Here is a 15,095-nt window from a genome sequence, read left to right on the forward strand (position 1 = left end):
CAGACACTTAATAACTGAGCCACCCAGGCACCACTTAACTGTTTCTTAATATAAAGAATGTCCCTTCCACCAACCAAAAAAGAAAACTAAAGCGAAATGCATAAGACATTTATTCAGATACTTTGTACTTAAAGTGTTCTTTTTGCCATTTAACCCCAGAATGCAGGACTTCTGTCAAAACCCTCTCCTAGTAAATTCCGAGAGTTCTACCTAACCCCCTGTATATTGCGTTTGGAATTCTAATCAGTTCCGCCCACCCAATGACTCAAACTGAAATATTAAGATATGAACAGCTGCACTCATCTACTACACCAAGAATAGCTTTCAGGAAACCAAGCTCCAGTTGGAAAACGACACTTAGTAAACGTTCTCAACTTGAGAGAACACTGGGGGGAAACTTCAATAGTTAATAATGAAAAGGTCCATAAAAGATTTGTAAGTAACACTTATACACAGTGTCTCCCAAACGTTAACAAGTGAAATGATTTTGTGACCTATTATACCCTAGGATTTTAAACTCATGTGTATTTACTTGGAATTACCGGGATGATACACTCTGGCTAATGCCTTGTCAGACATGATCCTTCAAGAGAATATTCTCAGAGGAATTACCACTCATTCACCATGAGGCACAGGCCACATGGTACCGGTCTGAACACAAACAGTAAGTCAGCCCAAGCCTGCACTCGTTTTCCTTTCACATTACTTCCTCACTCATCTATCGCAGCCTGCCTTAAACCTCTGGTCTGTGTGTGGAAATGCGGTTGTGGTGGGGAGAGGTACAGATAAGTGAAGGAAGGGGAGGGAGGATGGGGAAGAACAGGTCCAAATAACATAAACCATGACATCTAAAAAGTGTCAAGTGGCTGAAACATGCTATTGGCAGTTGGAAACACCGTAAGAATCAAGGGAGAGAGGAAGTCAAAGTGCACGGCTGTTCTCAGGAGAAGCCTGATATTCCTGCCAACTGGAAGGAAAGGCCCACGGACTTTAAAACTCGAAATGATGTCCTGACAGATGCGGAGCTGAAGAAGAGAGAACTTCCCAAAAGAGCATAGGAGCCTCGAAGCAGATCACTCATTTGGCTGCATGAGTTGGGGGTAACGAAGAAGAGAAGCCTCTGGAAAGAGACATCTAGATATTCAGTACAATTCACCAGTGTTTACTTTGACACTTGGCTAGAACACAAAGAAAACAAGATTCCATCCCACCTCTAGCATGGAGTAGGTTAACAAGGAGTATGCCCTAAGCTCCTACTCAGGCCCGACCTTTGTGTATTTCATTTAATCCTCACAATACAAAATTTGAGCATATATTATGTCCACTGCTCTTATGGGCTGATGAACTGTGTCCCTCAAAATTCATGTGTTGAAGTCTTACTTGCCAATACTGTAGAATGTGATTGTACATGGTTAGAGATAGGGTCTTTTATTTATTTTTTTAAAGATTTTATTTATTTATTTGACACAGAGAGAGAGATCACAAGTAGGCAGAGAGGCAGGCAGTGGGGTTGGGGGCGGGGGGGCATGCTCCCTGCAGAGCAGAGAGCCTGATGCAGGGCTCGATCCCAGGACCCTGAGATCATGACCTGAGCCGAAGGCAGAAGCTTAACCCACTGAGCCACCCAGGCGCCCCAGAGATAGGGTCTTTTAAAAAGTAATTCACTTAAAATGAGGACCCTCGGGTGGGCCGTAATCCAATCTGACTAGTGTCCTTATTAGAGAAGATCAGGACAGAGAGACATGCACAAAGGAAGACCACGTGAAGACACACGGAGAAGGGAGCCATCTCAGCCCAGAAACAAGGCATCAGGGAACACGGTGCAGATACTTAATCTCCAGCTTCTAGTCTCCGGACCTGTAAGAAAATAAATTCATGTTGTTTCAGCCACCCAATCCATGACACTTCACTATGCCAACCTGAACAAATTAACGTAACTGCTATAACAGAAAAAGACACTGAGGCCCAGAGAGGATAACTTGAACCGAGGTCACGTGGTTAGTACGTGGTATAATTAGAATTTGAATCTAGGTCAAAACACAAACTACTCTCTACAAGTTGAATACATAGCCTGGCACAAAGTAAGTGCTCAATAAATACCGACCACTCTTTATTTATACCAAGTGACTATAAACTGGAATCCGGGATTCCCATGTAAAGCCATAATATACTGTGATGAGGTTAATTCCTAAGTGCTACGATAGACAAACGCTACTGTATCAGTGATTCAGTGGCTTGGGGTTAAGTCCAGAACTGGGGTAAATGCCCCAATTACATGACTGGTTATGCAGCAGAGGTGAGACGGATAATGACCTGGCGCACGGAAGTGGTGACGGGCTAGGGAGGAGGAGCTCATCTATGAATGCACACTACGTCTCCGTGATCAAAGGGGACAGATTCATCATACTCTTTTGTCCCTGCTTTCCTTGGGCCCTTTTGTTATCTGGAATAGGTGCATAAACAGTGGGAGGAGTTTTCAATACCCGTCTTTTTCATCGTTAGTCCAAAGCTCTATTGCGTATTCCATGATTAGAGAAGGCAGACATCACTTCAGCCTCCTCTCTGAAACTCCACAATACATTTCTTAATCCCAACCACTGGTTTTTAAACTGGGATACCAAAGAAAAACAGATTTCCTGATAGCATCCTGAAGTTTCTTACATGAAATGATCAGGAAATAGGGCATTCGACCAAGAGGGGGGAAAAAAATCACAAACAGATTCTCAATTTTCAAACAATTAGAAGACAGTAAGTATGTGACATTAAAGCTGTACTGAACATCACCTTGGATGACTCAAGAGGATTTTGTGGATCCTCAGGGTAATCATTACAAGTATTAATCATCACTGTAGAAAGAATCTCTTAATATATGGAAATTCCACGGTAGCAGAATGTTAGCTAATAGGGAATTTGTGATGTACATAAGCACTGTGACTCCTATTGATGCATAGTTTATTTTTAATGTCCATATTATGAAGAAAACAATACAGAACAGAGACATATGAAATTTACATTTATTTTCTGATTAGGGGTTTACTTTTAAGTTTAAAATTATGGGCCAGAATGGATAACTTTCATTTTTCTTTCCTTCCTCAAGAATGTTTACTGAGCAACTTCCCTGAAGACCAGAACTACCCTACTATACATGGTAAGAAAATGCCTCATCACTGAAACAGATTGGTGCTACCTGAAGAATATGGATATAGAGATCACCACTGTGTTATTCATCCCTTCCCTCATTTTTAAGTAGTTAAGTATTTAAATCAAAGCTTTCAAAAACAGCAAAGGTGATATAAAACTCTTGCAATTTCTAGAGTCTCTATCATTCATTTATACTTAGTAGTTGGCAAAAACAGTTTTTTTTAAAAAAATGAAAATTTTGGCAGAGAAGATTCTAAGAATCAACAATTTTATTATGAGGATATGCTAAAGTCTCTTCTGAGAAAATTAAGTAAAATTCACTAAATCCAGAGCATTGATGACGTTTTCTTAATTAAGCAGACAGCTGCGATAGGAAGGAAGAATTGGCAAATAAGTCACTAACAAATCTTTACGTTGACATTAACAGTGGATTCTTTAGGATTATTTGGCAACAGGTTTGCAGTATTTCCAGACACTCAAAACCACTTCTATGTTCTCCTCGGGAAGTGTTTCACAGTATAATAAAGCAATATAAGCACTACTGTGCTCGGGTCCATGATTCATTCAGCTTGAGATTAGGCTAGCAACTGTAGGCGGCAATAATGGGGGATGCGGGGAAGGGCTGCACAGGAGAGAAAGCCCAGAGAAGAAAAAGTTGCCACCCAGAGAAAAATCACATTGGTGAGAAAGAAATTCCCACCAAAATTATGAGCCTCTCAAGGGTAGGAGCCATAATCTAACTGTTCCCGAATATTTGGCAGCTAGGGTACCAGCCAATTAGAGATGTTTATTCAGTGTTGGATACATGATCTAAATCAAATAAATATTTAAAAATAATCCGCCAAAAATCAATAAATTATTAAGAAGGAATAATCCATTAGAGTATGACTTTCACCCCTAAAGACTTATGTAGTAATGCCCTAGTATACATATATCCTTCATCTATATCCTAAATCTTTGCTCCGTCATACATAAACACTCTAATTTATCTGTCCTGTTATTTAAGAACCATTCCCTTGATCATTCAAATATGGTATTCCCTGATTCTCCACCCCATCAATTATTATTTTCAAATTTGCAATTTATACCGGGGAAAGGACTTCAGTTGAGCAAAAGGCATGGGTTAGCAAAAGAAAACTGTAAAAATTTTGTTTTATTTTCAACATGATTCTCAATAATCTCTTCATGAATTCTGTCTTTTTATAAGAGTGAATATGACCATTTTTTTGTTTAAAGATTTTATTTATTGAGAGAGAGTGCACACAAGCAGGGGAAGAAGGAGAGAGGATCTCAAGCAGACTGCCCACTGAGCGTGGAGCCCAACACAGAGCTCGATGTCATGACCCTGAGATCATGACCTGAGCGGAAATCAAGAGTTGGACACTTACCAACTGAGCCACTCAGGAGCCCAGCAAATATGGCCATTTTTAAAAGGTAGTGTCTAGGCAGTTATCTCAAAATGCCTTTCAAAATTCTAACTCTAGATCTGCAGGGAAACTAAGTTCTCACTCAGAGTGCCAACATAATTCTTTCCACATGGGTTTTCTGAGAGCGAAATCTGCAGCTCACACACATTAAGGCTTCCCTTGTATTTCAAGCAGCCAACTTTGACAACAGTAAGTGAAATTAATATTTCACAATATTTATCTCTGAGAAGCTAAACGGTGTTTTGAGAAAAGAAATCTTGGTTAAATAAACTTAAGAATCAGTGGGTTTAAGCAAAGTGAAACAGGTTTCTTTATTGCCAGAATTCTTTTACTATAACAACATGTGTAGTGTATCTCCAAGACAGGATACAACACGTCATGTGTTACAGAAGGACTCGGTCTTCTAAGACTGTTTTCAAGGAGCTTCTATCAGAAATGGGACTCCCCAAAAACACACTGGGGAATGCTGGATTAAATCCTATCTTGCTTTACTTCAGAAGACCCAACGACAATAGACAATGCAATACTCTGCAGCCTGTCCAGAGGGCAGATGGATGTGGCACATTGAAATACACATCTCACATACACACTTGCCCCTGTTCCAAAGTGTACTTAATGATAGCATCATGATATAGAAATACTTTGACTGTGACTTACGCAAACTTCATTCAAAAACATTTGCTAAACAGATGCCGAATTACACATTGTGAAGTGCTGTGGCTAACAAAAGAAGAGAAACTGTCATGAACACTCATATTTCTCCACTTCCACAAAATGTATATGACATCAGGGTTACCCCTAGTCGATTCTAAGTGTTAACTTAGAGTCTGTGAATACCTACAGGGGTTATAATCTGACTTCACACCATTTAAGTGCCCTAAATTATAAGCAAGATTATATGTATCTGTGCATTTTTGGGGAAAGACAGCTCTTGCTTGTACTCAATACTCAAAGGTTTCTGTGCCCTAAAATATTTTTAAATACTCCCAATGAACAGTCTTCCAGCATTATTCCAGTAGTATTTCCAACACAAAACAACCGTATTCATCAAATCAAGATCATCAAAAGCACTGCAAGTTGTCCTGATTTAAATATTTCCGGTAAGTCCTGACGATGTTGTTAGAATCTGAGCACAAACGAAAGTGACACTTGCTATTTTTCTTCCTAGTCTGATGGGCTAGTGTCTGGTGAGTCTGCAGAATTTATATAAATGTGTTACCATAAAGCATTCTAGCATGTTATTTAAAAATAACCTATAGGTCCTCAGGATACTGGTCATATCAAAGCTCCTAACGGGTGCCTCAGGGGCTCAGATGGTTAAGCGTCTGCCTTTGGCTCAGGTCATAATCTCGCGTCCTGGGATGAAGTCCCACATCAGGCTCCCTGCTCAGTGGGGAGTCTGCTTCTCCCTCTCCCTCCCTTCTGCTCATGCTCGCTCTCTCTGTATCTCTCTGTTTCAAATGAATAAATAAATTAAAAATTTTTTAAAAATAAAAATATAAATATGAAAGTCCCCTAACAAATGTTTGCTGGATGAATTTATTCCAGATTTAGAGGCTTTTAGCTCAGTGTCACAGTTTTTTTACCGCAGGGGCGGACGGGAACGGAGACCGGACTTCCCAAGTCACCTCTCATAAAACAATCACGTCAGATACAGTTAAGGACGCCGATCCTCTCTGTGTTGTTTACTGACCTAGCTTGCTCAGGACTAGCTGAGGCCAGGCTCTCCAAACCCAAGTCTCTCCAAACCTAAAAAGGCAAAACGTAAGCTCCGTAAAGGGGTACACCCGTTCCTCTACCTTCCAACCTCACCTCCCATTACTCCTTCACCAAAACCAATGCTGTCAATGTCCCGAATATACCTTCTATTCTGCCACCCTCTGTTCTTCTGAGTCCTACACGTTACTCAGTCAGTTGCTCACGTCCCACTTCACATGAAATCTGTCCAACCCCAGTCAGTGCCCAGTGATATTATTATCCAATAATCTATACCAACACAGTGTTTCTCAAAGGGTAGCCCAAGAAACTGCCTCATACTCCAGAGAGAATGTGAGTGGAGATCAGGAAAATACATTTTTTTCTTTTTTTTTTTTAAAGATTTTATTTGTTTATTTGAAAGAGAGAGAGCATGAGCACAGACAGCGGGGAGTGGCAAAAGAAGAGGGAGAAGCAGATTCCCGCTGAGCAGGGAGCCCGATGCGGGGCTCAATCCCAGGACTGTGGGATCAAGACGTGAGCAGAAGGCAGACATTTAACCGACTGAGCCACTCAGGCGCCCCAGGAAACTACACTTTTAAAGAGCATCCTAGGTGAGTCTGACTCTCACTAAAGTTCAATAATCACTCCCTATGTAAGATTTAATTCACATCTATACCAGTTACTCAATCCTGGCTGCAAATACGAATAAGCCTGGCTACAAATAAGCTGAGGAGCTCTCAAAAATACCAATGCCCAGGCTTCATCCCAAAGCAAGCAGAATAAAATCACTCAATCATTTTATAAGGCATCAGCATTTTTCAAGTTTCCCATTTGATTCTAGTGCATAAGGAGAATGGAGAAACACTGTTGTATAATATGTACCTTGCAATGAATTTTATACATACTTATTATGGGTCATTTGCTTTTATATCGTATCATTACTTGGGTTACTCATTCTTATTTTCCTTCTGTTGGTGTCCTGTCACAGTTTATGTCCTACCTCAATTGTTAAAATCTGTTATCATTCATAATTCCCAGCAAATAGGGCAGAAAGTGCGTCAGTAGCAACAACGGATCTTGAATTAGTAACAATCTGCCCTATCCCAGTCCACTTGGCCATGAAAAAATAAATAATTTCTTTGTTTGGCTATCTCACCAAACCCATCAACACTCATCTTCCTTTTCCTATGCCCCTACCAGACCATCATTCTGTCTCTGCCTCAACTAGTCCTTATGAAGTACATCAGTGCCGGGGGAAATGATGTACACACATATCAAATCACACTGGACACATTAAATATCTTACAATTTTTTCAATTATATCTCAGTAAGCTGAAAAAAATAGCAACTGTAATGGGTAGGAGATAGTAACATATTAACTGATATCATATTTACATCTCAAAAGGACTAAGTTTCTGAAGCTAGAGAATCTGTGGTTTCTGATCTAGGTGTGAGCATGAAAACCAGAGTCAGGAGAAAGAACTGGAACACACTGCTGCTGCTTAGAACAGCAAAAGCAAATGGTCACTCATTCAATTCAATTAACTTTTTTTTTTCCTCCTTCCTTGGTTCTAGCAAAGCCTTCTTAATATCACCCTGAAGGCTGATTAGCACCCATCAGCACAAAAGCTTAGGAAGAGTCCAGTACTGTGCAAGGTTAACTAGCCCACATACTACGAATGGACAGATCTTCCAATTCAGACTGTTGGCTCCTACTAGGTTGCAGAATTCCATGCAACTATATTTTATAGTGGATAAATGTAAAGGCCTGATGTAATGGCCATGTCCCCGATAAAGGCCTTCCTTCCACTCTGGAAAGACTTCTGGTGCTTTGGAGAGGAGGGGGAGCAAATCCAAAACCCAAGTTTTTAATCAGAGAGGAACCACTATGTATTGCAACAGACTCATGTGGTTTGAATTGAATGCTGTTGCCACACCCACTCAGAAAGTACCAAAGCAGCCACCTACAAATACAAAACACACATGAGACACACTTGGGGCCAGTGAAGAAATTATTTACAAGGCGGAAGCCCTAGAGAAGGCTTTGACAGTTTTAAACAACACCAGGCTGCTGTAAAGAGGGTTATGTAACTTCATCAAATAAACCACCTCTCTGAAATAATCGCCCATAAATAGCTCCTTTCCAGCTCTCAGGTGGGGGTCCTTCACTTCATGCCCAGGCTTTTGTTCCCATCCATAGTGTCCAGCCAGGGGTCCCATCTCCCAGCCCTGAGTACCCCCTATCTCCTGCACAGCAGCAGGGTGCTTCTATCACCCCCGGAAGAGACTAACACAACCCCCCTTCAACACAACCCCCCGTGACCTCAGGAAATTGGTCACGAATAAGAACATCTTTTCTTTGTCTAGTCCTGTACTACCAATTGATGAACGGGCCCTCAGATAATCAAGTCAGCAAATTAGTAGATCTTTTTCTTACAAGATTTGTTTGCCTTTTTAAGTTATTTAAGAAGAAAGAGACAGAACAGGAAACTTTCAGGGGGAGAACTTGGGGGAAAATAAGAAAGTCTTAAAAGGAACCCAGTCTGGAAAAAAGATAGAGAGAGAGAGGATACGAATGAATTAGGGTAGGGAGGAGGGACAGCCATCCAAAACAAGGGGGACAATGGGAGGAGTCAAAATGAGCAAAGGCTGAAATCAGCAACAAAGAACCTCAGGGTTTCTCTGACACACTGAGTCTCTCAGAAGGCCAAGGATGGACCAGGGGGACAAAGAGACAAACCCTTTATGTGAAAGGACTAGCCTGAGTCTCAAGCAAGCTGGATTCTATCCCAGATCCTACCAAGTAGAAAGCTTGTGAATCTGGACAAGCTATTAATAAGCTCTTCAGATCGTCATTCTGTCATCTATAAAATTTTGTGTCAACTGCACAGGTACTAGGACCTGATAGAATTACCTCCTCCTCTGGTTTTTGTGAATAAGGAGCTGAGCCCATCGCACTGGTAGCAGGAAGCTTAACAAATGCATTCAACAGATATTTAAACACCTGCCACATACTGGATATTTTAAGTCAGGCAAAAGACGCTGCCACAAAGCTTACATTCTGAGAAAAGCAGACATTAAGACAGATATACAAAAATATAAAAGATATCAGGTGATAAGGGCTGTGGCATGTCATAGGCAGGTAAGGGGGAGAAAGAATGAGGAAGGGGTGCCAAATGAAACACTGTGGTCAGAAACACCTCACCTTGAAATGCAGTGAAGTGCAGAAGCATGTTACACGTTATCAGCCACAAAAAAAGAAAACCAAAAAACCAAAAACAAAAAAGAAAAAACACAAAAACCTGTAGCCCACAGGGTCCAGGGCTTCTTTTCAGGATGAAAAAATGTTCTAAAACTGATCGTGGAGGTGAATATACCTATATGTGAACTTGTTTTAATATGTTCACATATTAAAAGCCACCAAATTGTACACTTTAAATGGGTGACTTATATGATGTATAAATTGGATCTCAGTAAAGTGTTTAAAAAATATCAAGCACAAAGTATTAGCCAAAGGCTTATGTATATGTAACTGCACATTTTTTTTTTTACAGATTTTTAAAATGTTTTTTATTTGAAAGAGAGAGCGAGCGAGCATGAGCACAAGCAGAGGGAGAAGCAGAATCCCTACTGAGCAAGGAACCCAGTAAGAGACTCGATCCCATGACCCTGGGATCATGACCTAAGCAAAAGGCAGATGCTTAACCGACTGAGCCACCCAGGTGCCCCTGCACTACATTCTTTATAGAGTGAGACAGAAAACAGCTCCTCCCCATATAGAAATGATTATAAAAGGCAAAGCAAGCTATGGCACATGTACTAGTTACACACATAACTAAATAATTGTGCCTTCCCCTCAATCAGCCCACCGTTCCTCTCTTCCAGGCCCCAGTGAGGTGCAGGTTTCTTGGACAAACCTGTTCTGTATCACAGGTTACAGCTGGCTGGACAGGCGCAGGCACCAGATCCAAGAGCAGAAAACTGACAGGTGGGTTGGTGACCTCCCAAGAGCTGAGCCAGACAACCTCTCCCCAAACAAGGACAATGGTAATTAGCTGGGCCAACTAGATTCTCTTAGGAAGCTGACTTAAGTATATGGAAATTACCCAGACGCATAGTAGAGGAAGGTGAGGCGGCTGGCACACTTACAGAAGCAGCCCACAAGTAAGCCAAAATTGGAAGGACGCAGAAACTACGAACAAACAAAAGCTTTGGACGCTACACAGTTGGAAGAGGGTAAAGATGATGGCCACAGAGCAGCCTAGACTGTGAAGACCAGTTGGGTCACACAGCCTTTAGCACAACCTGGACGGCCCTGTGCTCCCAGTGGACTTTCTGGTTCTGGTCTCTAATGTTCTCCTAATGCACCAAGCCAGAAACATTAGCTTTGATTTAGCTTTTTCAGCAAATCTTACAAGCCCTGGACTTCTGCTAACTTTCCTTTGGCATCGCTTATTTCCCTCTGGCATGTTCTCTCCCTCCAGTTGCTCTGCCACCAACCTGGACCACAGCCTCTGTCCTCCAAATGAGCAGGACAGCCCTCCACAGGTTTCTCTGGTCCCAGGCTCTCCCTACTCTACACAAAGGAGTGCCTGATTATTTTCCCTTTAAACAGTGTATTTCCCTATTTCTTACTCCCAAACCCCAACGACTCCCCAGTTCTGTTTCAGGGCAGAACTTATTTCCATACTCATCCTTCCAATAGGCCTTAATATTTTCCACTAAATCCTAAATACTCTTGGGTATTCAAGCTGTTTCCCCTTCCCAGAAATTTTTATCCTTCCCATCAGCCCACGCTCTGCAAACTCTACCTTCTATATGGAGCCTTTTTTTTTAACCATACTGCATATACATGAAGGCCCCTCTTCTTAAAATCTGGTGAGAAAACACAGCACTTAATTCCACAGAACCTTTGTCTCGTGTTTTTCCCTTCCACATCTGGACTGCAAATTCTAATATGACAACACATGATATTTCTGCAGCCCTCTCTCTCTCCTTCACCAACACCAATTAACAACAAAGTTCACATTAACAGTGCTCAGTGAAGCCCTGTTGATTAGCTAAGGTAAGTAGAGAAACACTACTAAGATCCTAAACTGTTCTTGGCAGGTCCAGAAATTGTCTCATTCAACAGCCATTCCAATCTTCTCTTCCCTCGCCTTTCTCTACGATGAAGGCTGCTCCAGAAACAACCCTTTCCCAGACCTCCTGCAGTAAGGGGAGGCCACCCGAAAACTGAGGCCAATGGGATATAAGCAGAAGCCGATGGATGATTCCTGGGAAAGCCTGTGATACAGACTTTTCTTCCTCATTACTACTTCCTCCTCCTGTTGCCCTAGGAAGAGGGTGTAATGGCTGGGCCACACTGCAAACATGAGGAAAAGGCCAAGAATGTGTAGAATCCTCCACCTTCACAACCAGCCATCAACCACCTACTACTGACTTATTAGGAGAGAGAAAAAAAAAAATCACCAACTCAGTCAAGGTCTGTCTACTGTTGGCATGCAACCAGCTGTGACTGATGCCTTGCTCCTCAAGACAGAGCCTGCTCTGTGGCTGTTTGGTGTGTGTTTTGTCTTTGGTTTATTTGTGCACATCTCTACTTTCTTTAGTGATAGTCTAGCCTCTAAAAGAGACAAACAGGGGCACCTGGGTGGCTCAGTGGGTTATAACAAGCCTCAGCCTTCAGCTTAAGTCTCAATCCCAGGGTCCTGGGATCCAGCCCCGCATCGGGCTCTCTGCTCAGTGGGGAGCCTGCTTTCCCCTCTCTCTCTCTCTGCCTGCCTCTCTGCCTACTTGTGATCTCTGTCTGGCAAATAAATAAATAAAATCTTAAATAAATAAATAAAAGAGACAAACAGAAAAGTATCACCAGCACTATATGAGGGCAAGAGAAGGACAAGAGGGCAGCATCTATCTGCTATGTTTATAAGACCAAAAGCAAAGCTACTCCCTAAAATATCATATTGGTAGCTTGCCAAAGAAAAAGCCAAGGATGATAATGTTTTCAAAAAGAGCCATCTTTTTCTTTTTTATAACATACCACTGATATTCCTATAGCTAGGGTCCCTTCTTGTTTACAGTTAAATGGGATGGAATGCCTTACAATTTTCTCGGAGAAATTAGATGAGAAGTGATGCTGTGAACACAGAATGTCCAGACTAAGTTTCACAAGAACTGGTTATGTAAGGAAACATTTTAACAAGGAAAAATATGACAGTCTGTTCTTCTTAAAATAACAAGTACTTCTAATATCATGGTTTTGGTTTTGCTTAACCCATTAATACATTTGCCTGTATTTTATCATTACTGTTTGGGAATTTTTTTTAAGTTTTTCCTCTAATCACTGATGTTCATCATGACAATTGTACTCCTGAAGCCCCATCATCCATTTCATCCATCCCCCCTACCCACCTCTCCTCTGGTAACCATCAGTTTGTTCTCTATAATTGTCTGTTTCTTGGTTTGTCACTTTCTTTTCCCTTTGCTTGTTTCATTTCTTAAATTCCACATGAGTTAAATCATATGTTATCTGTCTTTGACTTATTTCACTTAGCATTATACTCCCTAGCTCCACCCATGTTGTTGCAGATGGCAAGATTTCGTTCTTTCTGAAGGCAGATTATTATTCCATTGCGTCTACATATACACCACAACTTTTCTATACATTCATCTATCAATGGATACTTGGGCTGCTTCCATAATTTGGCTATTGTAGATAATGCTGCTATAAACATCGGGGTACATATATCCCTTTGAGTGTTTTTGTATTCTTTGGGTAAATACTGAGTGGTGGGATTACTGGGTGGTAGACCAGTTCTATTTTTAACTTTTTGAGGAAACTCCATACTCTTTTCCCATTGGCCAATTTCTAATTGGCTATACTAGTTTGCATTCCCACCAACAGTGCAAGAGGTTTCCTTTTTCTCCACAGCCTTGCAACACTTGTTGTTTCTTGTGTTTTTTATTCTAGCATTCTGACAGGTGTGAGGTGTTAGCTCATTGTGGTTTTGATTTGCACTTCCCTGATGATCAATAATGTTGAGCATCTTTTCATGTGTCTGTCAGCCATCCAGAAGTCTTCTTTGGAAAAATGTCTTCCACTTCTGCACATTTTTAAATTGGATCATTTGTTTTTGGGGGTGTTGATTTTTATAAGTTCTTTATATATTTTGAATACTAACCTTTTATCAGATAGGTCATTTCCAAATATCTTCTTCCAGTTAGTAGGTTGCCTTTTAGTTTTGTTGATAGTTTCCTTCACTGAGCAGAAATTTTTTTATTTTGATGTAGTTCCAATGGTTTATTTTTGCTTTTATTTACCCTGCATCAGGGAACATATCTAGGAAAATAAGTTGCTATAGCTGACATGAGAGAAATTACTGCCTGTGCTCTCTTCTAGAATTTTTATTGTTTCAGGTCTCACAGTTAGGTCTTTAATCCATTTTGATTTTACTTTTGCGTATGTGTAAGAAAATGATCCAGTTTCATTCTTTTGCATGTTGTTGTCTGGTTTTCCCAACACTATTTGTTGAAGAGATACTGTCTTTTCCCATTGGATATTCTTTTGAGAAAAAAAAATTATTTACTCATTTGAGAGAGGGCATGAGCAGGGAGAGGAAGGGGAAAGGAAAAGCAGACTCCATGCTGAGCACAAAGCCCAGTTCAGGGCTCAATCTCACAACCCTGAGATCATGACCTGAACTGAGATCAAGAGTTGAACGCTTAACCGAGTCACCCAGGCGTCCCTCCCATTGGATATTCCTTCCTGCTTTGTCAAAGACTAATTGACCACAGAATTGTGGGACTGCATGGGAATTTTGTAAAGCTATTATTTTGAAAGGATTTTAATATTTCTCCAGGAAACTTGTTCTATTATACATCCATTATGTGCAACCTAACTGTGCAGCAAAATTGTTATTTTTGTCTTTTTTCTGTTTTCATTAAAGGAAACAAATTAAACACTAAAACCCCACCTTTATTCATGTGTAACAATGAAAATTTACCTATATCATTTATCTCTATGTGGAAACAGACTAAACCAACAACAACAACAAAAGTATGCAATGTTCAGCATATTAAATAGAAACAATCGTTAAGAAGTGACAACAGAAAGTCAACCAAAAGAAATACCCTTCTGACAATAACCATGCTGAGCTTTCGCAGCATCCAGAGGCAGTTTGGAACCCTCAGAAGAATGGGGCATGCTAGCCCAACTGTGCCCTAACTCCCCCTAGGTCTGACTTCACGCTCCAAACATTTATCAACTGTAAACCAAAACTGCTTTTTCATTTTTTTAGGATTTTATTTATTTATTTGACAGAGAGAGATCACAAGTAGGCAGAGAGGCAGGCAGAGAGAGGGGGGGAAGTAGGCTTCCTCCTGAACAGAAAGCCTGATGATGCGGGGCTCAATCCCAGAACCTTGAGATCATGACCTGAGCGGAAGAGAGAGGCTTAACCCACGGAGCCACCCAGGTGCCCCCAAAACAGCTTCCTAACCAGAAATACAGCAGCTTTTACCTCCCGAGCAGTACGATTTTCCTGTTTTCATAAGATACAAAGTACTCAGTGGGAATTTGCAGAAGAGCTGGGATAGTAACACGATACAAAGTTACACAAGAAACTTCTGCCTCACATCAGTGGCTCCGGAGCAGGACAGGAACTAAAGGGCCTGGATTCTCACATTATTATCTGTGTCTTCACTGGTGTCACCTAACCTCTCCAGAATTCAAGGACTTCCAACATCACAGGAGCCAGAAAGGCATTTACTCAAGCAAATATTAATCCAAGACCTAAGAACCAGGTGTGGTGCTAGGCATTAGTAGAG

General features: G+C 41.0%; 1 protein-coding gene across 4 annotated transcripts in view; it reads right to left on the reverse strand.

The window, feature by feature from the left end:
• The window catches only part of ARHGAP10 (Rho GTPase activating protein 10), a 325,433-nt gene that overhangs the window by 288,780 nt on the left and 21,558 nt on the right, over positions 1–15,095 (reverse strand). Inside the window, exon 2 of one of the 4 annotated variants that reach the window (XM_045997934.1) lies at positions 6,262–6,317. The exons of the other annotated variants lie outside the window; for them this stretch is intronic. The gene's annotated coding sequence lies outside the window, so the exon portion shown is untranslated. The remainder of the gene's footprint in view (positions 1–6,261; positions 6,318–15,095) is intronic. 4 annotated transcript variants of the gene reach the window in all.

Source organism: Meles meles, chromosome 2, assembly GCF_922984935.1.
Source record: "Meles meles chromosome 2, mMelMel3.1 paternal haplotype, whole genome shotgun sequence".
Taxonomy (NCBI): Eukaryota; Metazoa; Chordata; class Mammalia; order Carnivora; family Mustelidae; genus Meles; species Meles meles.